The 26,643-nt window shown below is 38.8% G+C and overlaps 1 protein-coding gene across 1 annotated transcript in view; it reads right to left on the bottom strand.

Annotated features, from left to right (window-relative positions):
- Nucleotides 1–26,643, bottom strand: part of EDA25 (CCAAT-binding factor) — a 226,388-nt gene that overhangs the window by 119,518 nt on the left and 80,227 nt on the right. The gene's annotated exons all lie outside the window — the stretch shown is intronic.

The following is a 26,643-nucleotide window of genomic DNA, read 5'->3' as shown; positions in this document are numbered from 1 at the left end:
TAACATCTGCATCATATTCTTCCCTGATTATGCCTAGTAGATTGCGAAACATGTTATCTATTACATCATACACTCCCAAGTCAAGTAGTACATTGAACAACCTGATATCTGCAAATGATTTTAGTATAGCAGCCCTTTTAGGGAAACTACGACCACTGGTCTCCCCAAAGTTTTGTAAACTATCAACAATAAGTTGTACTACCTCCTTCATGATGTCTTCGTGATAAGGTTCTTGTGGTGTAAAAATTCTTATGACCTCCATCAAACAAGTAGCCGCCAATAGACTTATATTGCTACCTAAGTGCTTCAGCCACTTGTGAGGATCCAATGCACATACCATAGGCACAAGAGCAATCTGCAATAAATTGGATGGGGATTGCTCAACATGGTTCAAGTATCCTTCCAATTTAGTCAAAGTGATGAGCTCAATTTCCCTAGTTCGTAATTCCAACTCTAGCTTGCCACCTAACTATAAAGTTCTTGGGCCATATTATTTCTTGCTGTCATTTTTTGAGTTTGTCCTGCTTTTTCTTTGCCCGTAAATAGAATCTCTGCTAAGTATTGTGAATTTGTGATTGATTTACAATCTTTCAATGTTGCCCAAAATTGGGCAAGGTTGTAGAAAATTTCTGACGAAGCTTCTACTTTTGAAGATTCGTCCCATGGGTCACAATTGTCGAAAGCAATTGCTTCAGCATTAGCAAATTCAAAATACTGAGCATGCCTCTTGTATGATTCTCTACTTGTCTCTTTATGTTATGATTTTATGTTGCCTGTTGTTTAGCTTTGCTCTCAGAATTTGTCTCAATTACAGATTCCATGGTAACAAGAGCATCCATATAATTCTCAAGCTCACTGGCTTCCTCATCATTCTCAACTTCAACCACATGAATGTCAGGTTTCCTTTCATCATGAACCAAAATATCCTTATGCTCTAATTCTTGTGTTCTGGGGTATTCTTTTTGTATCCATCTTGACACCAATCCTCTGCTCTACTTTAGTACCAATTCTAACCACAGATTTTCCTTCCCACCCATGAGATGATGATTCGTGGCCATCCTTATTAGATAAAGATTTATAATGAAGATCTTAAACATAATGTTTGTCTATTAATTCATCCAGAATAGGAGATGCATTCAAATGATTGGGGATCAACTTTTTGTCAAGCTCAACGACAAATTCTACATGCCTACGCTCATCTTTCCAAGGTGAACAAATATTTAACATACCCTTCATATGATATCGTTCAATTTTTTGTTTCAGGAGAGGAGATTTATGAATCTTTTTAGACTTCATATTTTGATTTGACATGTTTATTATGTTGTTGGCCGCACACTTGGATGATCAAGGTCTAGAGATGAATGGCTAATCCTGCCATTAACAAGTGTAACATCAAAAATCACCAATTCTTCATTTCCATCCTTCCTTCTGCATGTTTCAGATAGTGCTCAGGACTATTTCATAGTCTGAAGATAGATAACGTTCTTAGGCATAACCTAAAACTTGTGGATGTCGATATCATATCAACACTTAGTTCCCCGAAAGGTCTCTTGAAGCTTCTAGCAATTGTTTGTATTCATGCCAAATATTACTCCAAGATCAATATGTGTAAAAGAATTGTTCGATGTTGAACCCGTTATGGTCGACAATGATAATCAAAATGTCTAACCACAATAATCAACAGCGAGTTTTTTTTTAAGAAACTCCCTGCCAATCAATGCTTTGTAACGTTAAATGTTGAAGACACGTGGATGTTTTAGTTAGTATTATTTGAACCTTCAACCCGTCAAGACAAGTCAAAGAATTCCCTTCTTCAGTTATGCACTTTGTTTGACATATGCAAACACAATTTGACGTTACACTTGCCGCTTATGTCCAACTGTTTTTCTTCGTCTCTTTAATTTTTTCACCCACTGGCAATTCAACAAGACTAGAAACCCACCTTAATATTGAACAAATGTCGTGCTTTTTACAAAATGATCGTTGAAGTTCTAGCGCTCCTCATTTTCACGGCAACTAAGAACTGACAGCAATACCATTTTCTAGTTGTTAATCTCAACTGGACACATACTCCCAACTGCTATGGCAAAAGAAACATTCAATCTTGGTTATTCTTCACAACTTGTTGATATACAAACCACTATCAATTTCAGGCTTAATTCTAATTTTGTTGTGCTTAATGCTTGTCATTTCCCGTTACACACCACTCTCCATCTCCAGTTTTGTTTTGCACTCAACAATCCATAGAAACAACGAATATTAATTGTTGTTGAACTATCATTCTCTCTGGAATCAATGATTTCTAGTGACATTGAGAAAACGGTTGCCATTTGTGTTGTCTCTAGTTAAAATAAATTGATGACTATTCGAATATTCTTGTCATCAACAACTCAATCAAACTAGGCTTGATATTTCCTCCATTATATCGGTCTCTTTTCACACTCAGCACCAAGAAGCCAGGGATCTTAATGTTGCCAGTTCTGAAGTGCATAGGATGCCCAATCCAACTCACAACTATAGTCGACCTTCAATATAGTTAACAATCTTTTTCCAACAATCGGACAAAGGTTTAATCCACTTAGAAAAAGTGTGTGGACCAAATAAATCGCTAGTTCAGAATAACTTTCCACTCACGACTCTTCTGCTGTAGAATTGTTCCACCACTTCTATTATGTCTCAACCACAAAGAATATGAGTTTCAAATCTCTAGGCCATTAGGGAAGAAGATGCCAAACAATCTCAAATAAGTTCCTACAGCTTATAATATCGACATATATAGATTTTTCAGTTGCAATCGGAATCCACAAGAATTCAGCTAAACCATAGATTTAATTCTAACTTGCACTAAATAAGATCTACCAATAAGTGAATAATTCCATGAAGCGCCACAAAGACTATTTGGACATACGACGATTTCAAATTTCCAAACCTGCAGTGTCTTCACCTAGATGTTAGTTGTTGAAGATTTATAGTGATAACCAAATTAAATATTGATTTTACCCACCACAAAATAGAATAAATTTCCCATCAACTATGATAAAGGACTGGTATCTTGTCATACGAAATTCTTATTATTACACAGAAAACTATGCAAATTAGTCCCCAAGTAGGCTGCTTTGGTTACAACTTTTGTGAATCAGTTTCTGCAAATTTGTCTCAGCCCAATTTTCCAAAAAATGATTATTTAAATGTTATGATAAAACTCTTTGTTATGAATAAACTCCACAGGATGGCATATTTTTTAGCTCTGATACCATTGTAATATCCCAATAAGACATTATCTCCAAATTATCTCAAACTAATATTGAGAACATAAATAGATAAATGATGCTATGTAAACCAGCAATATAACCAGTATATTCTCATTAAAATGCCTCACAATATGCTATTGCATTATACATCAGCAATACAATAACCAGATAAAAGGTCCAATCTTAAATACAGATAATAAAGTCAGATTGGAAATAACAATAAAATGCACATGCAATACCAAGTGTGAATTCTGACATGAACCACCACAAAGATGAATCGGGCTACGTCCAATCCACCCAAGAAGAGCTCAAAGGTTTCCGTCCTCAAGATCCTCAACAAGAGAAAGCTAGCAGCTTCCCAAAGTTCAACAAAGGGAAACCGAAAAATAAGTCTAAAATCGAAGCTTGCTCAAAATGAGTCTCCCTTCCTTCTTTTAATGCATCAAATTGTGACTCTTCAGTTTCCAATTCCACTTCTCTGTCTTTCGTCATCTTCTTCTTTGTCACCTTATAGCCCCCTTTATAATATTTAATTTCTCCAGTTTATAATCTTGCATTATGCTCTCATAAGGCAATTTTAATATTAAATGGATACACTCCTACCTCACCATAAATGACTTGTTAATGGTCTGCCTCACCCTAATTTCCTAATGTCCCAAAAAAGGGACATTACAAAGTGTCATGGTTAATTTATAAAGCATATCAATAATCGAATTTACATGAAGTATCTGTGGCCTACAATGCACAGTTTTGCAACTCTGAGTCACATTGTACCATCGAAGTACTATTGGTTTGAACATGGGCATCAAAGAAGAAAGCGAATTGTTTCCAGTCTCTGACAGGGAACATAAATTTGTGCAAAATATCAAACTAGACTCGGCAAATTAAAAAAGATTGTTGATGGACAGAGCATTAGGTGTGGCTGACTACAATTTATTTAATCATTACCAACACAAGACCAAGACTAAGGTCTACAAATAACTGGCGTTCCAACTGACAGATATTACATGTGGAAGCAAAAAGAAAGGCTTATAATGAGCGACTCGAATACTGAAATGTTCCCCATCTTTTAGACCCTCAATGGAGTTCTTCGCATTTCATTCTCCCAAGGCTAAGTGGAGAAATAAGGAGAAATAAACTAAATTAAAGTCAATAAATAAATAGATCTAAAGGTGACTATATTTAATTAATTTAATTTTCTAGAACCACAACTAATTATTGAATTGGAAAGTGGGCAGCTTCTAGAGAGTGCATTTTCTAGAAGCACAACTAATTATTGTATTGGAAAGAGAGAAGTTTCTAGAGAGTGTAATTAAATAACATTTTATTTCTTTCTAGAAGGGTGAGGGAAAAGAATAGAGGAGAAAGCTTCATTGCTAGGCATCCGATTATTGTCAATTGCATTTGATATTAGCTTGGGAGAAGAAACTAAGGGTTTTTGATTTAGTTAGCCATTGGAGAGCGTCAATTGTTCAATGTTGCAACCATTTGAGGTGGTGAAATATCTACTGAATTTAGCATTCAGAAGAGCTTCATTCTGGAGTTCTATTTGTGCTTAAGTTAAGGAATAATCGAAGGGTTTGAAGAATATTAAAGGACTATCGAGTGCGAATCTGAAGATTCATTTTTGGCATCCATTAGTAATCATTTTTTTTCCCAACTACTACAGTACCCGTGAATACTGCCGCGCTACAGTATTTATGCTTGATTCCGAATGCAACTTTCATCTCCATCCTTGGGCATCACTATTATCAAGTTCCTCCGGCAACTATTAGTAGTTAGCATTGTAATTTTAGGCATATAATATTGCTGTTGTAAGTGATAATTCAAAATCAGATTTGGCATTGATGTAGTCATTATTGTAAGCCCATTTGTCTTGGCAAATTCATAACAATATTGTACATGGGAATGAATTTAATAAAGGAGATATATGTTGCATACCATTTGTTTGACGAAATGTCCATCTTATAACATATATGATCAACATAATAGTTGTATGTCAATTGTTTGTCAAAATGTCAATTTGTTGTAGGTATGCATTCCATATCTAGTTTTAATGTATATGCATTGAAAATACCAAAAGGAACTGCACTTGCATATTAGTTCATTGTAAGAGGTATTGTAATATCATTTGCGAACATTCTAAATTTCTTAGCATCATTCAAACTATATCAAACAATCTGAAACACAGAAAATTCAAAAATGAGAAACGCTGCATACAAGTGTTTGACAATATTCCATGAGCTAAAATCAGTCAATTGGGAAAGGGATATTAGACTGTAACGTGTTTGACGAAATGTCAAACAACTGAATTAGAGAAGAATTTGATGTTTAATGAAGTTATAACCAGTTGGGGTTATTACAGTGGTATCAAAGCTTGCTTGCAAAGTGTTTGACAAAAATGTCAAACAATTGAATTTGAGAAGGAATTTCATGAAGTTATAACTGGTTGGAGTTATTACAGTCCACAAAATACTCTAACCAACTCAAAATTGTCACAAACGCAAAGGCTCAATATAATTTAAAATCGTGACTAATGTTTTTCCAAACAATCTAGGTGGATCTAAATTTCTATCAGCAGGAAACTATTAAGTATATTATCGAGCAGCATTCCATAAGCAAAGACACAATATCCTTTTAAGTTAATTTTAAATATATTTAAGTGAGCAGCCGATTAATACTGGAGCTTTCTCCCACTTAACACATATTGGCAACTATAGTCCGCTTGAGTAATATATTCACCACAAGATTCAAATATATATCTACATGTTAGGAAGAAGCATTACTGCATGTGGCATTAATAGTAATTATCTGGTGTAGAACAGTAGTCATTGTTGTAGTTCTATATTGTTAAAAAATTTAAGCATTCGAGCCAGAATTATTTGTGGAGCCGAAAATATTAAGGTTTGGAAGCTAATAAAATTTGCGTGAAGGATGCATCGCAAATACTTATGAAAGGTCTTGAGTTGCACATTTATTATATTGAAACAAATTATAATGTTTCCTCTTTAGCCGTCGACACTATGAGGGAGAGCTTGGGAAGGAAACTTCTGGGTTTGCAGCTGGTATTAAGACTGGCATACAAAATTATTAAGGTCGGTGTCTAACGTCAATGAGTACAATAACTCGAAGATCCTGAGTGGTTTGAAATGTAAAGTTCAAGAATATTGTCAAGATTGCTTTGGCTGGCAGCTATATTATTCTCACTGATCATTCTAAGCATGGAGGAGTTCGATTATTTAAAGATTATAGACTAACTCTCTGCAAGAGTACTATTGAGCATGGCAATCACCGGAATGTGTTTGTGCTGACTGCTGTTGCGTTTGGAGGCAAATCTGAGAAGTGTCATACTGGGTTATCAGAAACACCTAAGGAAGAATAATATTGTTGTGCTGCAGGATCTGTCTAGAGCTGCTGTGCAATTTGATAATATTGTGATGATAGAGAGAGTTGGTCATGGAAAGATCAGATTTGGATGTTTACTTTATATTATTCAGTTTCTCAATTTCTAGAGTTCGTGTTCATATGTTTATATAAGTTATTCATATTTGCTGCTCATACATAAACTCCAGTAGAGTAATATTTGATCAGTCACATTCACACACGAGAATATTAAACCATTCAAATTATTTCTGGGCATTTGAATTAGTAACATACACAGTCAAGATGCAAACAGAAACATACAGTCCACATGCATGACAAGTGTTTGCCAAAATTCAACACATTAGGGTGGCTGAAGAAGGTGCTTTCATTATTACTGAAATTTCTGCTCGACTGCTTTTGAGAGTCACTCCCTTGTCTTCGTCCACCCGCGTTTATCTTATCTTCACTTTCTTTGCGATAAGAAGCATTCTTTTGCTTCTTCTCAATGCAAATCCCTTTGCTCCACGCTTATCGAAAATCCCCAGAGTTTCTGGCATACCCATCCTTGACTTCCACTCTTTGACTTCCCACACCATTTTGTTGTATGGCATTCCAAGTCAGCCTTCCCTTCACTCCATTCCACCTCCTTACTGTCATTTGTTCACTTCCTCCAGTATCTTTGAGGCCATTAGATCTATTAGATGTAGTAGAGCTGCGGATGAGGATAATTTTCAGGCAGAACTTTTCAAACTTGGTGCTTCAGTCCTTGGCTCATATCTTCCTACACTCTTCAATAGACCTGGTCACAGCATGTGATTTATCCTATTCATAAGTCTAGGCCTGCTTCGGACCCCAGTAACTACATGACTATCATGATCGGACATACATTTGCCAAACTTTACACCACTACTCTAAACACCATGTTATCTAGAGAGTTGGACAAGAAAGGTTGTAGAGCTAAAGGATAGGCTGGTTTTCGTGCTGACTACTAGACTATGGATCACATCTTCACGGTGAGGGCTATTGTTGAGGAGGTTAGGCATTGTTGTAAGAAAGTCTACTATTGTTTTGTAGATTTCCGTACGGCTTTTGATTATGTTCCTAGGATGGCCTTATTTCAGAGACTTAGTGAGATTGGGATCTCAGATATGTTATTGACTACTAATATGAGACTGTATGAGAAGGTGACTGATAGGCTCAGGACTCCGAAGGGTTTTTCAGATCCGATTCAGAGCACCATTAGGGTGAAGCAGGGCTGTCCTCTTTCTCCTACTCTATTCAGATTGTATATTAACGAGCTTGAGGATTTTCTTGTGAACTCCTCACAACCTGGTGATGGGTGTTATTTGCATCAAGTTTTGATCTCCATTCTCCTTTTTGTTGATGATGTTGTTCTCCTAGCCTCTTCTCCTGATAGCTTACAGAGACTCCTTAATGGTCTAGCCTCTTTTTGTGATCAGCATCAGCTTGTGGTCAATCTGGCTAAGACTCGTGTTATGATCTTTAACTACTTAAAGACCTCTCATCTTCATTTCTTTTTCCAGGGACAGGAGCTTCAGATCACTTCTTCATACATGTATCTTGGAGTTAAAGTTTTTCGGACCCCGCTATTCAATCCAGAATTAGTAAGGGCATGGGTTCTTCGGCCATGATTGAGAAACAGTGTTTTAGACATCATTTTCAGGACATTTTGTCCAAGCTGTCCCTCTTGGACTCCTTGGTTAGACCGACCATTCTTTATGGCCCCGTGGTTTGGAGGCCTTCTCTTCTTGCTTTAGATTGGGCCTCTATTGAGCATGTTCAAACATTGTCTTTACGGCGCATCATTAGATGTCATAGACTCACCCCCCACAGCATTGTCCTAGTCGAGTTTGGTGCTCATCCTTTCAAACTTGCGACCATTTTTTACTTGATCTAGTTTCTCCATCAGCTTCGTGGTTTCATGGATTCTAATGTTGACCGTCACAGATGCTCTCATCTGGCATATTGTTCTTTTGTTCAAATTATGAGATCCAACACCAGCACTAGATCTTGTTGTTGGTATGCCCTGGCCACATCTTTGTTGGGTTCGATCGAGATTGACATTGATCATCTCGCTCCTAACCAGTTCTCGTTGGATGCTTCTACTCATCTCCTTCCCTCTCATCAAGAGTTGAATGAGTATGTTAGACAAGATATCTACAGGTAGTATATTATCACTGCACCCTAAGATGGCATTCTATGCAAAGCATTTTCTTGAGATTCAAAATGGTATTATTGTGCATCCTGCTTATCTCTATCAGCGGTGGTGTCACACCCTTCGATTCTCTTTGGGCTCCTTCAGAGTTGGTTCTCATCATTTTCGGGTCCGAACTAATCACCATTTGGACAAAGAGGATCGAGTTTGTAGATTGTGTACTTTGGCAGAGGTTGAGACTGAGACCAATTTCTTATTTCGTTGCCCTATCTACTATGAGATCGGAGAGAGATATTATTGTCTTTTCAAAGATTGTTTCTCTCTTTCTAAGTTCTTTAGCTATGTTGATCAGTGGTGTCATGCACTTTATCTTCGAGAGGCCACCCAGCTTCATGAGCATACCCTTTAGTCAACCACATCTCAGGACCACACCTCAAACCAGCCCATCACTACCTTTTTCTCCCCCTTGTCTCAATCACGGGGCATGAAAAGGCCTTCCAGCATCACTCCTTCCAGATCGATCAAACATTGTACCAATCTTTCCAGGCAACGGTACTTCTCCAGGGGATCTCGGCGGCAATCTATCACTTTGTAGCGTCCAGAGTTATATCCTTCTGTGACTGACTACTTTGTACCAAGGAAAGATTCTTAGTCCTTACCTTGTGTTCCTTGGTCTTGTATCTTGTTTTGTTTTGTTTCTTTTCTGTCACCATTTGGTGATCCTACTATTCTCGGCTCTTCTGTTTGTATGCTTAGTCCCATAAACCTTTGTGGTTTTTTGTTGGACATTAATATTATTATCTTATCTTATTTTATCATATTTTTATTGTAAGGAAATGATTCAGTAGATTAAAAAGATTGAAGTTTTTGGCAGCTTGTGAATTTCTCATCGTGATCAGTTTTGTTAGAACAATTTTCAGTCACAGGGATAACACATGGCCTCAGAAAAGTGTGAAAAGATCTTGCTAAGTTACAGCAGCAGTTGCCCAGAATCTCCAACACGAACTGAAATACTCGGCCTATATGATGAGTACAACAAACTTCCTCTATAGGTTCAGAAAGATTTACCCTTAATTAATTATATGAACTTTCATCCAAAACTACAGAACAAGACTAATAAAGCAAATAAGTACCATGATTTGGCCCAAGATCTTCTTGCAAAAGATAGGTGCAGAAATTTGTATGAGGAGTTTTCAGCAAATTTTAATCAGCTTACACATGAACAAAATTTCAAACATGATTAGGAAGACAATGAAAAAGATGTACTACACAAGATACATGTAGTCTTGGAAAAGAGGAGCAACTAACTGCGAGTAGTTTGTAGCCATCTCATGACCATGAGAAAGATGTTAAATATGGCACAGCTATCGATAGGTAGCATGGAGGTAGAGGTTTCTTGCGGGGCTGCCTACACTATGCTCTTGATGGGCATATTGATAATGCATTGGAGATGTTCCAATCAGCTAATGATGATAACTCCACATATTTTGTGAGTGTTGATGCTTATTTTCATCCGGACTTAATGGCCTCTACTTATGGTATATGGATTTTACTCTGCACATAGTGTTGTCCCCATTTCCATTGCACAATTGGACATGGTAAATAACACTCATGACATTTGTATGTCTGACAACATGTACTATCCTACCCCTTATGCAGCTGATTGCTCTCATACACCCACTAGTTGCCATATGTTGGGGAATCAGTTAAAGGTGACTGAAGATAAAACTGTTGCAGTCTTATCACGCTTTGATGACATTTATGGGATGCTTGAAAAACACCTTTGGAAGGAACAGATGGAGAGTTAACAAATGGGACTTAAAGAGGAATTTTTGCAGCTCTTAATGATCCAAGACGGGCTGTAAAATATGAAATCACGTTACCTACACCTTCTTTCATATCGTGATCATCTTCTCAATCTCACAAAGACCTCTTCTGAGACAATAAGGAAGAAGGAAGAAGTAGTGGACATCATTTCTTGCAAACTCAAGAATACTAAGGACATCCTAGAGGCTGCCTTAGCCACATGTCATGAGGCAGAAAATGAGATTGTTGAGCATTACCAAGAATTAAATTTGGCACACTCTACCTTAGCTCAACATTCAGATGTGAGAGTTGAGGAGGTCAGCAGTGATGATAGCGAGAACGTTAATCAGCGTGGACATGTTTCATCAACATTCAGTGGGAACATAGTAACATGTGATGAGTCATTCATTGAGGTTAAGGTTATGTATGGTGACTACACAATGAGGAATACTCATCACATATTGTTTAATCCACACGTGGAGGATTTGATGAGGCGTAGGTGTGGATTGGCTCAAAGTTGATATCATCCATTGTGGAAAAGAGGTCTACTGTCTCCAAAAGATGGAATTGGGAGCTACAAGTATCTGAATCAGGTGATTATGAGACATTACTTACAGGGGCACAAGTTGGTATGTATCTAAAAGAGTTGGGTACTTCTATGTCACAAAGGTCTCATCCGGATACAAGTTTACGAGTTAGTTATGGTTTCAGTTACTACCAACTAGGTTACTTGCAGAGTCAACACATTTGTAGGTGTCTTGGTAGAGTTGGATGTAGTTGTAAGGTTGCATATTACTTCAATGGTTTATATCTCTTATGGTTGATGGCCATGCAAGTAGTTTGTTTTGGGACCCAAGTACTGACAGAGTTAGCAATATAACTTGGGTGGGCTCTATTGGTCCCAAAATCCGCATATTGGAAATCCAAGAGCTTGCCAATTCTCTAACAAGATTACACAATCAATTCTGGCCCACGAACAAGAATAACCTTGATTCCCTTGCACTTTACACTCCACTACACCAAAGAAGGTAAACCTTCACCTCAAACGTTGACTACCTAGTTCAAGGCTTTTCTATAGCGAATTTAAGCTTTGGTGAGTTATTCAATTGACAAAGTCCTTGAACTCGATCGATTACAGGTTGAATGTTTATTGTTTGAATTGAAGAATTGTTTTGTATAGTGTTTGTCAATAATGGATTTGACACTTGTAAGAAGGAAGGTATAAATTTTCTGACTTCAAATATAAATTCAATACCTCAATGACAAAAAGACCATTACTTTTAGCTTATTCGAGCAACAAAGTCAACTATAATGAAGATTATAACGTACAACTTTATATTATTCTATGCACATAAACTATAAACAGTTTTATATATATATATATATATATATATATATATATATATATATATATATATGCAATTCTAAACTAGTCCAGATTGCACTTTAACTCCTAAGGTTGGGCAGACAAACTGGACATACATTCGGAAACAATTAAATATTTCACAATATTTGCGATGATCGAGTTTAAAATGCCATAGACATGACCTTGTCCACTTATCTGACATAAATTGTTTACTAAATTTAAATAATGTTTATAAAGGACCAATCAATTGCAATTTAATTCTCCATGCCATTTAAATAATCAAAAAGCAACACGCTTTTAATAAGTCATTGAAATATAATATTAGAATATATTACAAAGTCATATTCTGCTCATTATCCCTCCATACAAGTGAATATATGAATATCTCTTCTTCCAATGCTTTTTTCGAATATCATTTGCCAACTATCAAGGAAAGAAAATACACTTAATATGGACGCAAAGATCATTAACGTTGACTTTCTAAGCAAATTTTTTGTCTTTATTACCTCTTCCCTTTTGCGTTGAATCAAAACTTTTGTTTTAATTTCCCCATATTTGTAGATGAAGGATCAGGAATCATTGCTTCCATATAGATTACTCCCAAATTACTCAACGTGCTCTTCTTAAGGAAAGATGGAGTCCCTCAACTAAAATTGAGAAAATTGAGAGATAGAGAACGAATGAACTAATACATTTTATTTCTCATTTCTTGAGATCATTCCAGAACTCCAAGTGATTCCAAACCACAAATAAGGGCCACAGTTGGAACCTCAACTTCTCCGCACTCCAAATAATGCGTCACCTAAGTGGCTCAAAAACTGCGAATACCTCACTTGTCTTTTTAATATGTTCTTTTTACAAATGGTGAATATGTGCAACATATCATTCCATGAAATGAATAATGCATAGGCTTTCTAAATCATTGACTATCATTACTTGACTTTAATGAGTCAAGTATTATTATTGATTATACATGTACCATAATTTGTATTGATTTCCTTCATTAATTCATAAATGGAGGACCTAATTCTTGAAATAATTAGGGCTCCGTCAGTGGCTCTTGTTGGGGTCGCATGCCCCTTTTAGGCATATTGAGATTCCAACTATCTCTGGAAGAAAAGACTGAGCATCCATGCTTACCATGATGCAAGGTGAAATTTGGTGGCCCCAGACCCCCCAAAAGTAAACACTCATTCTTTCCTCTATCAAACACCCGATTTTGATCATATAGTATTTTGGATCTCTTGAATATAATGCCACCATTCCTTTGAAAAATACTTATTGGTTCCATGTCATTAATGCAGTCTTTGTTGTTTGGCATACTAAGTAGTTAGACAGTTACCGGTACGAGCACAGTTGTGTCGCTTCATTGGCACCTTGTTGGATGTCATAAATATGGCATACACTTATGTAATTGGCATCATGTTGGTATTGAATATTATTACTTTGTACGGGAGCATTTGATGAATAAATAATACTTTACTTTGTTAAGTTATATGTTTATTTCTTATTCACCTACAGGTTGAACATTTGGTGTCATTGCCAATTTGAATCCAGAGTGGTAGCGAATGGAAGGCCGAGGATAAATGGGAATACCCGTACCAAACAACTGGAAAACTAATGAGAATGAGACAAAACTCCTAGAAGGCAAGCACAAAGCAACCCAGAACTTCCACATCCTGTACCACGTAAGGCTTGAAACCTTCATATGGAGAGCAACAGCAGAAAACGAGGTTGCACAAGATACTGTGTGGAATGCCATGCATGCAAGCCCAACAATGAACAGGTTCCTAGACCAACTCCCCCATTTAATTGCACAAGCATACCTGTCCCAAAAGAAACGTCAAGAAGAAGTGGAACAAGAGGAACGTCATCAACAAACCCTCAAGAATTTCTATGAGAGAGATGCACGGCGTCGCAAAACTGAACTATGAGCTTTTGAGCCATGGTACAAAGAGGACTCAAGAGTTTGTAACTGTCGCACGAGTCGACCACATGATGTATATAGATTAAATAAATAAAAGAGTGTTAAGTTTTGTTTTTTAATATAATGGTAAAAGTCAAATGCCCAACCTCTTAAAATAAAAATAGGAACTTGGTGGAGGATATTAATGAATTGCAATCTATGCGTGGAAATTTAATCCAAGCCAAATGAAGGCGGCGACTAAGACAACTTGCTAAAGAACGGACTTTGGGGCAGTTGGAGGAATCAACGAGAGTGGTAGAAGGCAACCACGCGGGGGGGGTAGGAACCACTGAAGGGTGCCACAGTTCGCCTAAATGACGAGTATGGAGCAATGAGGAGTTGCTAGAGGAAACACGACATAGATTAACTGCACTCGAGGAGACAAGGGAACAGTTTCTACATTCATCTCGTACACCACTACGAGAGGGAGCCCGTGAAGTAGGAAAGGAGGCGAGGCCAACAGACAACACCGGAGCACAAGAAAGTGTCGGAGGGACACTGCATAGTGGTCAAAGTAACCCACCGGGACCAATTTCTAACAGTTCCAGGACACAATCGAGTGGTCATCAGAGGACAAGAAACACAATGTCTCAGAAACAAAAACTCCCGAAGTTCACAGGCAACGGGAAGAAAGACCCCATATAGCATTGTCATACATGTGAAACCATATGGACCGCCAACTCAGTCATAGACACAGACGAGTGGTTGCAATAGTTTCCAATCACCCTACGGGGAGTGGCGGTGGATTGGTTTTCTGATATGGACAAGGCAAATATCAACACATGGGACGATCTAAAAAAAGAATTTCAAGCATAATTTCAACTTCTACAAGATGACAACGAGGTCGTCGCCAAGATTTACAATTGCAAACAAGGGAAAAAGGAAACTATATGAGCCTACAATCGAAGGCTCAAAGATCTTCTTAGCAATATGGGTACTTAACCCATTGATGAATTAAAGAAACGATGGTTCGTAGAATGACTTCGTGGGCCACTGAGAAGGAAGATGAAGATAGTCTTGCCCACATTGTACACAGATGCCTACGATTGTGCCATGAACCTGGAAAGTAAGGGCAAGACGGCAAAGAAAGAGAAAAACGAGAAGAGTAACTCCTCATCCTCCTCTGAGAGCAATGAGTCCTCTGAAGAGGAAAGTAGTGCCGATAGCAATGAAGAACCCGACAAGAAGGTACAGGCCCTCCAAAAGGACATGGAGCGGATGATGAAGGAATTCAAGTCCATAAAGGGAACCACTAGCCATACAAAGGAAGGAGAAATATGATGCACCGATTGTAAAGAGAAAGGACACACAAGGGGAGCATGTCCTAAGAAGGCGATGTACGATATTTGTCAGGTTTTGGGTCATTCTATGAAAGAGTACCCCTATAACATGAAGAAATGAAGCCAACAAATACTCTTCACAAAGGAACAACCATCCACCTCTAGCACTAATAATAAGACGCAGGGGAACAACAACAATGCCACATCCAGCAACTACAGAAACAACCGTCGACGGGAACAAAGTGGAAATGACAACAGGAATTGGATGCAGTATGACTCCAAGGGAAGGCCCATAGTCCAATGTCGTGCATGTAGCCAATGGGGCCAATTTGCTAGAGATTGCCCGAAGGATGACACTCCTCAGAAATTGTGTCGATGGTGTGGTCCAAGGGACCACGAAGACACTAACTGCCCAAAACAAGTGAACCTCCTTAACATTGACGAGGAGAAGGTCCTCGCCATCACCCGTAACCAGACCAAGCAGGCAACGTATCCAGATCCCTGCACTGAGAAGCAAAGACTATGGGAGGCACAAGAGGAAATAGAAAGGGCAATGAAGGGTAGAAAAGATATCAATGGAACCAGTTTTGGACTAAGGGAGGTGGAGAACAACTTATTGAACCATATGTTGCAAATGGAGGTGTCCATCAAACTTCAAGACCTCTTAAAAACAATACCACAATTAAGGACGACATTATTAAACACTTACACAAACCTGCCAATGGTATCAGAGATAAATGAACAGCCAACACAAACCCCATGTTGCTGACACTAAGCAATTGCTGTCACCTGGCGGTGGTCGAGATGTGAATCCTCGGAACCATCCTAACGGACAGCATTGTGGATGGTGGGTCTGGGATGAAAGTCCTTCCCAAGGAGACATGGAAGAAACTCGGCAAGCCTACCCTATGGCCGACCACATTCAACCCACTTGGCATCAACAAACAGGGGCTAAGCCACTAGGGACCCTGGTGGCTCAACTAGTAACCGTCGAGACACAACCATTTGTGCTTGATTTCATTGTGATTCCCTTGAAGAAAAAGGGATACGACAGCATTCTTGGAAGAGGAAGGCTGGTGGCAACCAAGGTGAATCACAATTGGAAAAAGAACATTCTGTCTATAGAAAGCGGAGGGTGGAAGTTCGCCATTGACCTCCAAACCCAGATAGTAAGTGAAGAAATGGCGTCGTCGTCAAAGTCCGAGTCAAACAAGGAACATCGGATGGATGAGGGAAGAGCCCGCATGGTTTCGAAGGACGAAGGCATTTTGGAAGTGGAGGAATGTTCAGGAGATGAGACTAGTTCAATGCATGGACCTTTCCATTGGCAGATGGAAGACTATGAGCTCTTCCATTCTTACATGCTTGGCATTGAAGAACCTGAAGGGGAGAAGGAGGTATTCCCACCAGAGTTTGTGGAATACAAAGAAGGCAACGCAAAGATCAACGAGAGTCTCGCCCATCGCTTTGAAGGGAAAGCCTTTAGATACGAAGTCATCAGTGGAGGCCACCAATCTTGGCAATACAAAAAAGTCGAAGAACATACTTGTCAGAGACAACTGGAACCCTATACTAAAGGCTACAGCATTTAAAATCTTCATGGAGTATAAAGATGTACTTACCTGGACTTATAAGGATTTATAAGGGATCCCGCTAGAGATGTGCATTCACCGCAATCTTTTGGTGCCCAGCACCATACCTGTGTAGAAGCAACTGTACAGAATGAATAAAAACTACATGGCACACATAGATAACAAAATACAACGGATGTTGGAATTCGGCATAATATTCAACATCCAAACAAGTGAGTGGGTGTCACCAATTGTGATATCCATGAAGGACAAGAACCAAATCGAGATATGTGGACTTTCGGTGCTTGAATGCTGTCATAATAAAAGATCCCATCCCCATCCCGTTCACGGACACAATCCTCAAAGAAGTGGCAAGACACAAGATGTACTCCTTCATGGATCGATTCTCTGGCTATAACCAGATCTCCATTGCTGAAGAAGATAAATTGAAAACTACCTTTGTGGTGGAGGATGAAGTATACACTTACAACCGGATGCCCCTTGGATTGTGTAACGCACTTGCCACATTTCAAAGAATCATTTTACACATCTCTAACAAAATGTCAATAGGCAACTTTTGAGCACTTTTGGATGATTGGTCCATTTTCAATGGACAGGACAACCACTTGAAGGCACTCCAAGAATGTATGGAGAGGTGTCAGCGAGCAAGGCTAGCACTGAACCCTAAACAATGTCGATTCATGGTTCCTCAAGGCAAATTACTTGGGCACATTGTTTGTAAGTAAGGATTGAAGACTGCCCTGAACAAACTACGGGTGATTGTGGAAATGGAAGCCCCAACAAAGGTAACTGGAGTGAAATCTTTTCTCAGGCACACTGGATACTACAGACGGTTCATAAAGAACTACCCGAATTGCTCTTCCCCACGACAAGTTGACACGGAAGGGAAAATCATTCGTCTGTAGCTCCAAGCAGAAGACTTCCTTCAAAGAGTTGAAGAATAGATTGTTGGGGGAGCCTACCTTGCCATATCCAAACTGGGACAAAGAGTTCCACGACCATGTGCACGTTTCTAACTTTGCCATAAGTGCAACATTGGAGCAAATTGGCGACCATGGCCTTGATCACCCAGTCTATTTCGCAAGTTGCCCACTGTCAAAAGCCAAGAAGAATTACAAAACCACTGAAAGGGAGGCCCTTGGGATGTACATTGTACAAAAGTTTCAGCATCACCTCTTGGCTACACCAGTCACCTATTATGTGGACCACCGGACGCTAATGTACCTCATGAACAAACCAATCATTCAAGGAAGGATTAGTAGATAGTTGTTACTACTGCAATAGTTCACCTTTACCATTATTGTGCAACTGAGGATAAGTCATGTCATTGCCAACCAGCTCTCCCGAATCAAGTCAAGAGACCACCGGAAGGGGTCAATGATGATTTTTCGGATGTACACTTGTTCAAGATTGCCATCCTTCCAAGATGGTATAAGTCTATTGGGGAATATCTATCCACGTCTCAATTTTCGAGGGAGATGCCGCTAGGTAAACGGCGGAAGCTAGTGTTAAGGAGCCGGACTTTCCGACTGATAAATGACCTCCTATATAAGATGGGCCTAGACCAAGTACTAAGGCAATAAATAATGGAAGAGGAAGTGCAGAGTGTTTTGAGGGAAGCACATGAAGGTCCAGTAGGCGGCCACATGGGACCCAACACAACTGCACAAAAGATCCAACTTGTTGGATTATGGTGGCCCACACTTGACAACATGCACAGAAATGAGTGTTAAGCTGTGATACATGCCAGAGAGCCGGCAAACCACTTAAGCGAGACTTCATGTCGTATCACCAATGTTGCAGATGATGTATCACCATATGCATCTAAGCTTGCTCAGAATCCTTCAAGTTTCATTGGAATGGTGCAAAACTCTCAGGATGATCAGAAGGTTACATCAAATGGACAAATACCTTCAAAAGATCCATCACTAGAAATGATCAAAGATAATTCTCCTATAGTGGAAAGTTCCATGACAACTCAAAATGGGAGAAATTCTATACATAACAATGAGACATTTGATTCAAAAGGGCAGAAGCCAGTGGTTTTTTATCAAGGGAAGGAGGAACTTGCACCTTTCCTAGTATCTGTTAGAATTTTCGGGAAAATGTTACATAATTGTTTAATTGACTCTAGTGCATCAAGTAATGTAATGCCATTGGACATATGTAGAAAATTGGGATTGATTCCACTTCAAACTGACAAGAAGGTTACACAATTGGATAAAACTGAAGTCCCAGTCGTGGGAGAGTTGAATAATATTCACATGCAATTAGCCTCTGATCCACGTGTTCAAAGTTGTATTGACATATCTGTTGTGGATATTCCTAAAGGGTATGGCATGCTTCTTAGTAGAGATTGGGCAAGGAAATTGAATGGTTATATTGCAACGGACTTTTCACACATGTGGCTCCCATGGAAGGAAATTCCCAATCAGATAAGGATAGAGAGCACTCCAAGGCTCCGGTTGTTGATCACTGAGTATGGTGAACATAATGAGATCTTATTTATGGAAACCACTTTGGGATCATATATTCCCAAAACTGGAGAGGTTTTAATGTTGCAAGGTTACAATCAAGGGGGATGTCCTGATGTGACTCCAACTTTCACTAAGGTACCAGTTATGGATGATTCAGAACCATCACAGAATGAAGGAATGTTTGAAAATTTTAGGAATTTTGTCCTAAAAAGCATTAAGCAGGAAGTTGAACTAGGAAAAGATGCATCCATTCAAAATCTGTTGTTACCCAACAGGTGTAGAATACATGATGTTTTTCATTCTGAGATATCATACACCATGTGCAAAGAAGCAATTGCACAAGTTTCCAAAATGGTTCCACAAGCATGGATAGCAGAAAATGTGGTCAAAATGAACTCATCCTGTATGAAAATTTTAGACCCATAGCAAGAAAGAATTCGAGAAGGTGAAATAGGACAAGAAGAACATCAAAAAGAATCCAAGGATTCAAAGATAAAATCACCCATGGAATATGAAAATGATCAAGTATGGACTCTATCCTTTGATGGATCCAAATCAAAGAAAGGTAGTGGAGCTGGTGTTGAACTCATCAGCCCAACTGGAGAAACATACTTGGCAGCACATAGGTTGCAATTCCCTTGTACTAATAATGTGGCTGAGTATGAATCATTGGTCATTGGATTGCTCCTCGCTATCCAAAAGGGTGCCAAAATCCTACATGTACGTGGAGATTCAGACATAGTCATTGGACAGGTACGCAAGAAATATACATGCCATGAAAAAAGATTGGGTCAGTATCGCAATAGAGTTTGGGACCTAATCGAAAGCTTTGATGCTTTCAATATTAAAAGGATAAGTCGAACAAGCAATCCAATAGCAAACTCTTTGGCTCAATCTGCAAGTTCATTAGAACCATTAGCCATGGATTGTGTCAAGAAATTTACAATTGAGCTGACTTCAGTACCATCAGTTCTTGACAACATCACAAAATTTCAAGTGTTTGAAGATGACAAGCATATTCTTGATTTTCTGACAAGCTCGAGGGTATTTGAAGCACAAGTCATAGATGAAGGAGAACAACAACAAGCTCAATTTGAAATCGATGAGATTATGAATTTAAGGACAAATACCATTCCAAAAGGAATGATTGAACTAGAGAGAATTTTTGATGCAGACAGACTAAGTTCCCTCAAGTACCAAAGTACTGAAGGAGGCGAATGTGAAAAGGTGAACTTGGGAACGAGAGAAAATGTCAAGAATGTATTTATTGGGAAAGTTTATACCCCCACAGAAAAGGAGGAAATATTGAAGCTTATGATGGAATTCCCTGACGTAATTGCTTGGGGATATGAAGATCTGAAGACATATGATACGTCTCTCATTACACATACTATTCCACTAAAGCTAAACAATAAACCATTTAGACAAAGGCAGAGACCAATAAATCCATTGTTAGAACCACTAATACATCAAGAAGTGAAGAAGTTATTGTCAGCAAGGATTATATTCCCAGTTCGACACTCAACGTGGGTCGCCAACCTTGTACCTGTTAGAAAGAAGAATGGAGAAATAAGGTTGTGTGTGGATTTTAGAAATCTCAACAAAGCTTCGGAGAAGGATAATTATCCAGTGCCGTCAATAGATGAAGTGATACAAGTTGTTAACGGTTCTCAAATGATGTCATTTTTAGATGGTTATTCTGGATATAACCAAGTGATGGTAGAAGAAGAAGATAGACTAAAGACGGCATTCACAACTAAGTGGGGTACATTTGCTTATAGAAGAATGCCTTTTGGTTTGATCAATGCAGGAGCCACTTTTCAAAGGGCCATGGATTATGCTTTTAGAGACTTGGTAAAGAAGTGCATCATCATTTACATGGATGATCTCACAGTATTCTCTCGACGCAGGGAAGATCACATCAGTGATTTGAGGAGAATCTTCCAAAGATGTAGAAGATATGGGATTCCTTGAATCCAAAGAAATGCATGTTTGCTGTCACTGAAGGAAAATTGTTAGGACATGTAATATCAGAAAGAGGAATCTCAATTCATCCTGAGCGCATTGAGGCAATATCAAAGATAGGATTGCTAGCTACTCAGAAAGAACTAAAGTCATTCTTTGGTAAAATTAACTTCGTAAGGAAGTTCATAACTGGATTTGCAGAGATAGTAAGGCCATTAAATGATATGTTAAAGAAAGGAGCAAGAATAGATTGGACACCTACAGCAAAAAAGGCATTCGAAGAAATCAAGCAAGCAATCGTGGATGCTCCTGTTTTGCTGAGTCCTGACTACACCAAGCCTTTTTATATATATTCTTTTGCCTCAGAACACACTTGTGCAGCTATCCTCACCCAGAAGGCAGATGATCAAGATGAACATCCTATTGCATTCATGAGTTCACCCATAAAAGATGCAGAATTGAGATATCCGAATGTTGAAAAACAAGCTTATGCTTTGGTGAAAGCAATAAAGAAATTTCGACATTACATCCTAAGAAGCAAGGTTTATGCAATAGTTCCTGATGCAGCAGTAAAGACTTTGCTAATGCAAAATGAATTGGGAGAACGAAGAGGAAAGTGGATGGCAATTATTCAAGAATATGACATGGAGATACAACCAATGAAGTTGGTACGAGGACAAGCTCTAGCTCAAACCTTGTCTACAACTAGTCCCGGGTTAGTACAACAAGTATATGTGTTAGAAGAAGTATCCCCGAATGAATGGTATGATGATATTGTTCATTATTTGCTAAACCATAAGTCTCCATCACACTTGAATTATGTTCAAAAGCGTTCATTGAGAATGAAGAGTCAAAATTTTATGCTTCAAGGATCTGTGCTATCTAGAAAGAATCATGATGGGGTTTATTTGAGATGTGTTGGAAAGGAAGAGGCTGGACACATCATTGAGCATTTTCATAGTAAATATGGAACCAGTATTGGAAGTGGTTTGGCTATGGCTCATCAAATATCAAGAGCAGGGTATCATTGGCCAACCTTGTTTAAAGACACTTATGAACACATGAAAACTTGTCACACATGTCAGATAGCTGCGACACGTGAAAGAAATCCTGCTATGCCATTACAAGCTGTTATTGAAGTAAAACCATTCGCAAAATGGGGATTGGATTTCATTGGTCCCATCAATCCACCATCATCAGGACACCACCAGTATATCTTGACTGCTACAGACTATTGCACCAGACGGACTGAGGCTCAATCGCTGAAAAATAGTACAACAGAGGTTGTTATCAAAATTCTTTAAGAAAATATCATTACCAGGTTTGGATGTCCCCATGCATTTGTATGTGATAATGGGCCAGCATTTAGATCGTTGAAGTTCTCAAACTGGGCATTTGACTATGGGATCACACTAAACTTTTCATCAAACCGCTATCCGCAAGGGAATGGATTGGCAAAATCAACAAACAAAAATCTATTGAGTGCAATGAAGAAGTTATTAGACAATAACCCTAGAGATTGGCATACACAGCTGAGATTCACACTTTGGGCGGATAGGATCAGAATAAAGAGTTCTTTGGGGACATCTCCATATCATTTGGTCTACGGACAAGATCCAATTTTTCCTATCCAATTGAGGATTCCAACACTACGATTCATGTAAAATTTTATGGAAGGAGAAGATAGAGTGCAGACACGTTTGACCCAATTATTGCACTTGGAAGAGAAGAGGGACGAAGCATTGGAAAATTTTGCTAAACATCAAGGAGTTGTTAAGAGATGGTTTGACAAAATGGCAAAGGTTAAAGAATTTCGAATTTCAAATCTGGTACTTCGCTGGGATAAGGCACATGAAAAGAAAGGTGGACATGACAAGTTTGATAATCTGTGGAAAGGTCCTTATCAGATTTCTGAAATTTTGGGAGATAATGCATTCAAGCTTAAGACTCTAACAGGAAAGGAAGTTCAGTTTCCCGTCAATGGGCAATTCCTCAAGCATTATTTCTGCCCTTAGGTTTTCTTTGTGAAGCCTAACCTGTACATAGTTAGTGTAGGTTTTCCTTTGTGGTGTGTTTTTGTTTTTGTTTTTTCCTTTTTTTAAGTTAGGTGGGGTTTTGGTTTGTCTCCCCTCTCCTGGTTAGGAGTTTTGGCTTTGCGTAGTTTAGGTTTTTTTTTTCCCTTGTTTGTTTTGTTTTCTTTTTTTTCTGAGTTGTTTTCCTCACGTGGTTTGGTTTTCTCTCTTCTTTTGGTTTGGCTTCAGTTTTGGCTTTTGCTAGGTGGCTCACAGCTGTGAGAATCTCCTTTTTGCAAGTGGAGTGGTGTCGTGATTTGGTTACTTCATCTGAAGACTTCACCGAGTTTTGTTTATTTCATTTCTTGGATAATTGTTATGAAGAGCATTAAAATCTCGGCTATCCTTCATATATTTTCAGTAGGTTAGAAAACATACTTGACTCGGAAGGTTAATCATACTTTGTGTCTTTACAGGTGAACTCTGAGGTTGCCACATATTTCACACTCTTAACTATTGCTCTAAGTCCATTTATGTGTCTTTGGAAAGGTCATGACTTGTGAAAATTTTAAAATCTTGCTTCAGCGCCACTGTAACTCCTAAACCCATCGTAAGCTTCATTGCTTACGAGCCAAGAGAAAAGAAAGAAATGAAATACCAATTCAAAAGGAATAAAAAAAAGAAAAAAATGATGAAATAATGAGATTGGCTTTGGGGGTACACGGAAATCTCCATAGGTGTTCTAAAGAATAATTCGCCAGAAGTGGAGCAATCTCCGTTGGTTTTACAGTGACAACTTCGTCGGGGCTATGGACGCCTGACTAGCAACGGGGCAATGTCCAGGATGCTTTTGAAGTCAAGAGGAACCAATAACTTGTCATGATCAATCCTAGGATTTCTGAGTGGCCTTGTTGAGCTAGGAATTAATACATTTGCACACACTTACGTTGTCACAGAGTAAATGTGTTTTGATCCAATATATGATTATTCTCCCCTTTTGAGCTTGTTTTCTCTCTTATTGATGACATAAGATTGAGAAACTAGAGATTCTGAGTTCGGATTAAGTTTTATCCTTGAAATGTTTGTAACATTTCACCTGTGGAGTCGCCAGATGTTGTGACCAACAGTCACACCACGCCCATGGCTGGGACCCCCACCGATTTTAGAGTGGCAGAGAGTTTTACCGAAGAGTTGGGCGTTCGTGGAAGCGCGGGTATCTTCTTCACGGCCCCCATGGAACTGGGAAATCGACCCTCATTGCGGCTATTGCTAATTACATGGGATATGATGTTTATGATCTGGAGCTCACACAAGTGACTGATAACACTAAGCTTCGGGCCTTTCTGACGCAGACCAAAGAAAAATCTGTGATTATTATTGAGGATATTGATTGCTCCATCAATTTGGGCGATAGGGCTTCGAATCCTTCTCCGCCAGGCGATCAGCAAGGGCATCATTTATTTTCTGCATTGGAACTATGAAGTTTAGAACCAACACTATGGCATGCGATGCAATTTTATCCATTGTCAAAGAAACCTATATGTCTATCCGAACAATCAGGAGAGACTGTAATGTTAACACTAGTATTTGGCGTCTGTGTTTGTTTTTGTGAGCGGAAACATTGAATTCTCTATCTAATGGAGTCATCAGACGTGATCAACATTCTGCCTTGCTTACCTTGCAATGCACATATATTGAATGCAGGGGTATAATGCTCAAGAGTATATTTTGGTCAATGCGGGTGTGGTATCATCTCTTCTATTTGTCATAAACTTTTGTATCAGGATTTTCCAAGTCCAAATCACGGTTCATAGCGACTACAGGTATATTTGTCCTGTGAATGTGTTCATTCCTATGTCGATTTGGAGGGGTGTTCACCTGCGTTTTGTTTGCCCTGTGTCTGAACTTGTCTTGAGACCCGCTAGCATTTATTTGTTCTCTGACATCGTGTCTTATTTATTCTCTGATATCATGACTTAGCTCTTAGAAAACACGAGATTCCCTTTGTTCTTATTTTGCCAGTTTTTCCTTTTTCTGCGAAGCGCAAGTAAGAGGGAGTCATGGAATTTTTTCAAAAAGGACAAAATCCTTCACTCCATAAGAATCTCGCTTTCCATAAAGCGTGGAGCGCAAGTCAGCAGGAGTGGAGGAATATGGGAAAATCCTCCATTTGGTAAAAGGTTCGATTCTGAAAATCATGGAGCGCAATTTTGCAAGAGTGAAGGAAATTATAGAAAAGACAAAATCCTCCAATCCTCAAAAACCCCGACCTATTAAATCATGGAGCGCAATTTTGCAGGAGTGAAGGAAATTTTAGAAAAGACAAAATCCTCCAATCCTCAAAAACCCCGACCTATTAAGGCATGGAGCGCAGTTTTCAAGAAATGGAGGAAGGTTTTGATGAAGGATTTTATCCTTCATTCCTTGAAAATCCCGCTTTCATAAAGCGAAGAGCGCAGTTTTAAGACAATGAAGGAATATTATGCAAAGGAAAAATCCTCCATTCTGGAAAAGGCCCGCTCCTGTAAATTGATTGGAGCACAAGAATTTGTTAAAAATCATGAAAAGTAGAAAAGAGAAATTCGGGCCTTATGTCAGTACATCAATAACTTGCCTCATCCAGTAAGAGAGGAAGGTCCATCATTTGTCCCTCCAACAGGTGTTTCCAGTGAAGTGGTAGGCGATATTGACAAAATCAAGCGGATTGCTCAGGGTGCAAAGATTTGGATGGAAGGAATTCGAGAGGTAGCCTTCAAACATGCAAAAGAATTAGTGCAAGTGCACAATAGGGCATTGGTTGCAGTCTCTAGGATCCAGTGCATGGAGGATGAGCATATTTACCAAGAAGAGGTGATTATTGACATTCAGAGTCTGATGGATACCCCAAAGCAAGAATTGATTGATGGTGGAGTTATCAGCGAGGGGGATGTCTATGATTTTATTCGATGGTACAGTGTAGAGATCATGGCTAAGGAAATGTTTGAGAGCTTTAACAGGGAATCCAGTCGATGGAAAAAGATTGTTGATAACATCAAGCAAGGAATATCAAATGCAGTTGCATCCTTGTTATCACAAAGACTGGGGGAAGAAGAAATGACAACTGATAATCTGAAAGTCGAGTTAGAGGAATTCTTTCAGCTAAATGTATATGGAAGAGATGATTTTGAGAACTTCTCCATCTTCTCAAATACCATGCACACTACTAAAGACTTACTACCAGATTGGGATGAAAGCTTGGGAAAAGCAGAAAGAGCAATTGTAGTTCTAGAATTCAAGCAAGAATCTGCACCAAGCATCAGTATAGAGGAGTTGGAGACAGTGTTAGATTGATTTCGATCTTTCAGGTGAAGAAATCAAGGATAGATGCATTAAATGCATAGTGGGTATGC

This window comes from Cupressus sempervirens, chromosome 2, assembly GCF_028749045.1.
Source record: "Cupressus sempervirens isolate cs-2001-9-10 chromosome 2, ASM2874904v1, whole genome shotgun sequence".
NCBI classification, from domain to species: domain Eukaryota; kingdom Viridiplantae; phylum Streptophyta; class Pinopsida; order Cupressales; family Cupressaceae; genus Cupressus; species Cupressus sempervirens.
This window is presented reverse-complemented; position numbering and strand designations above follow the sequence as displayed.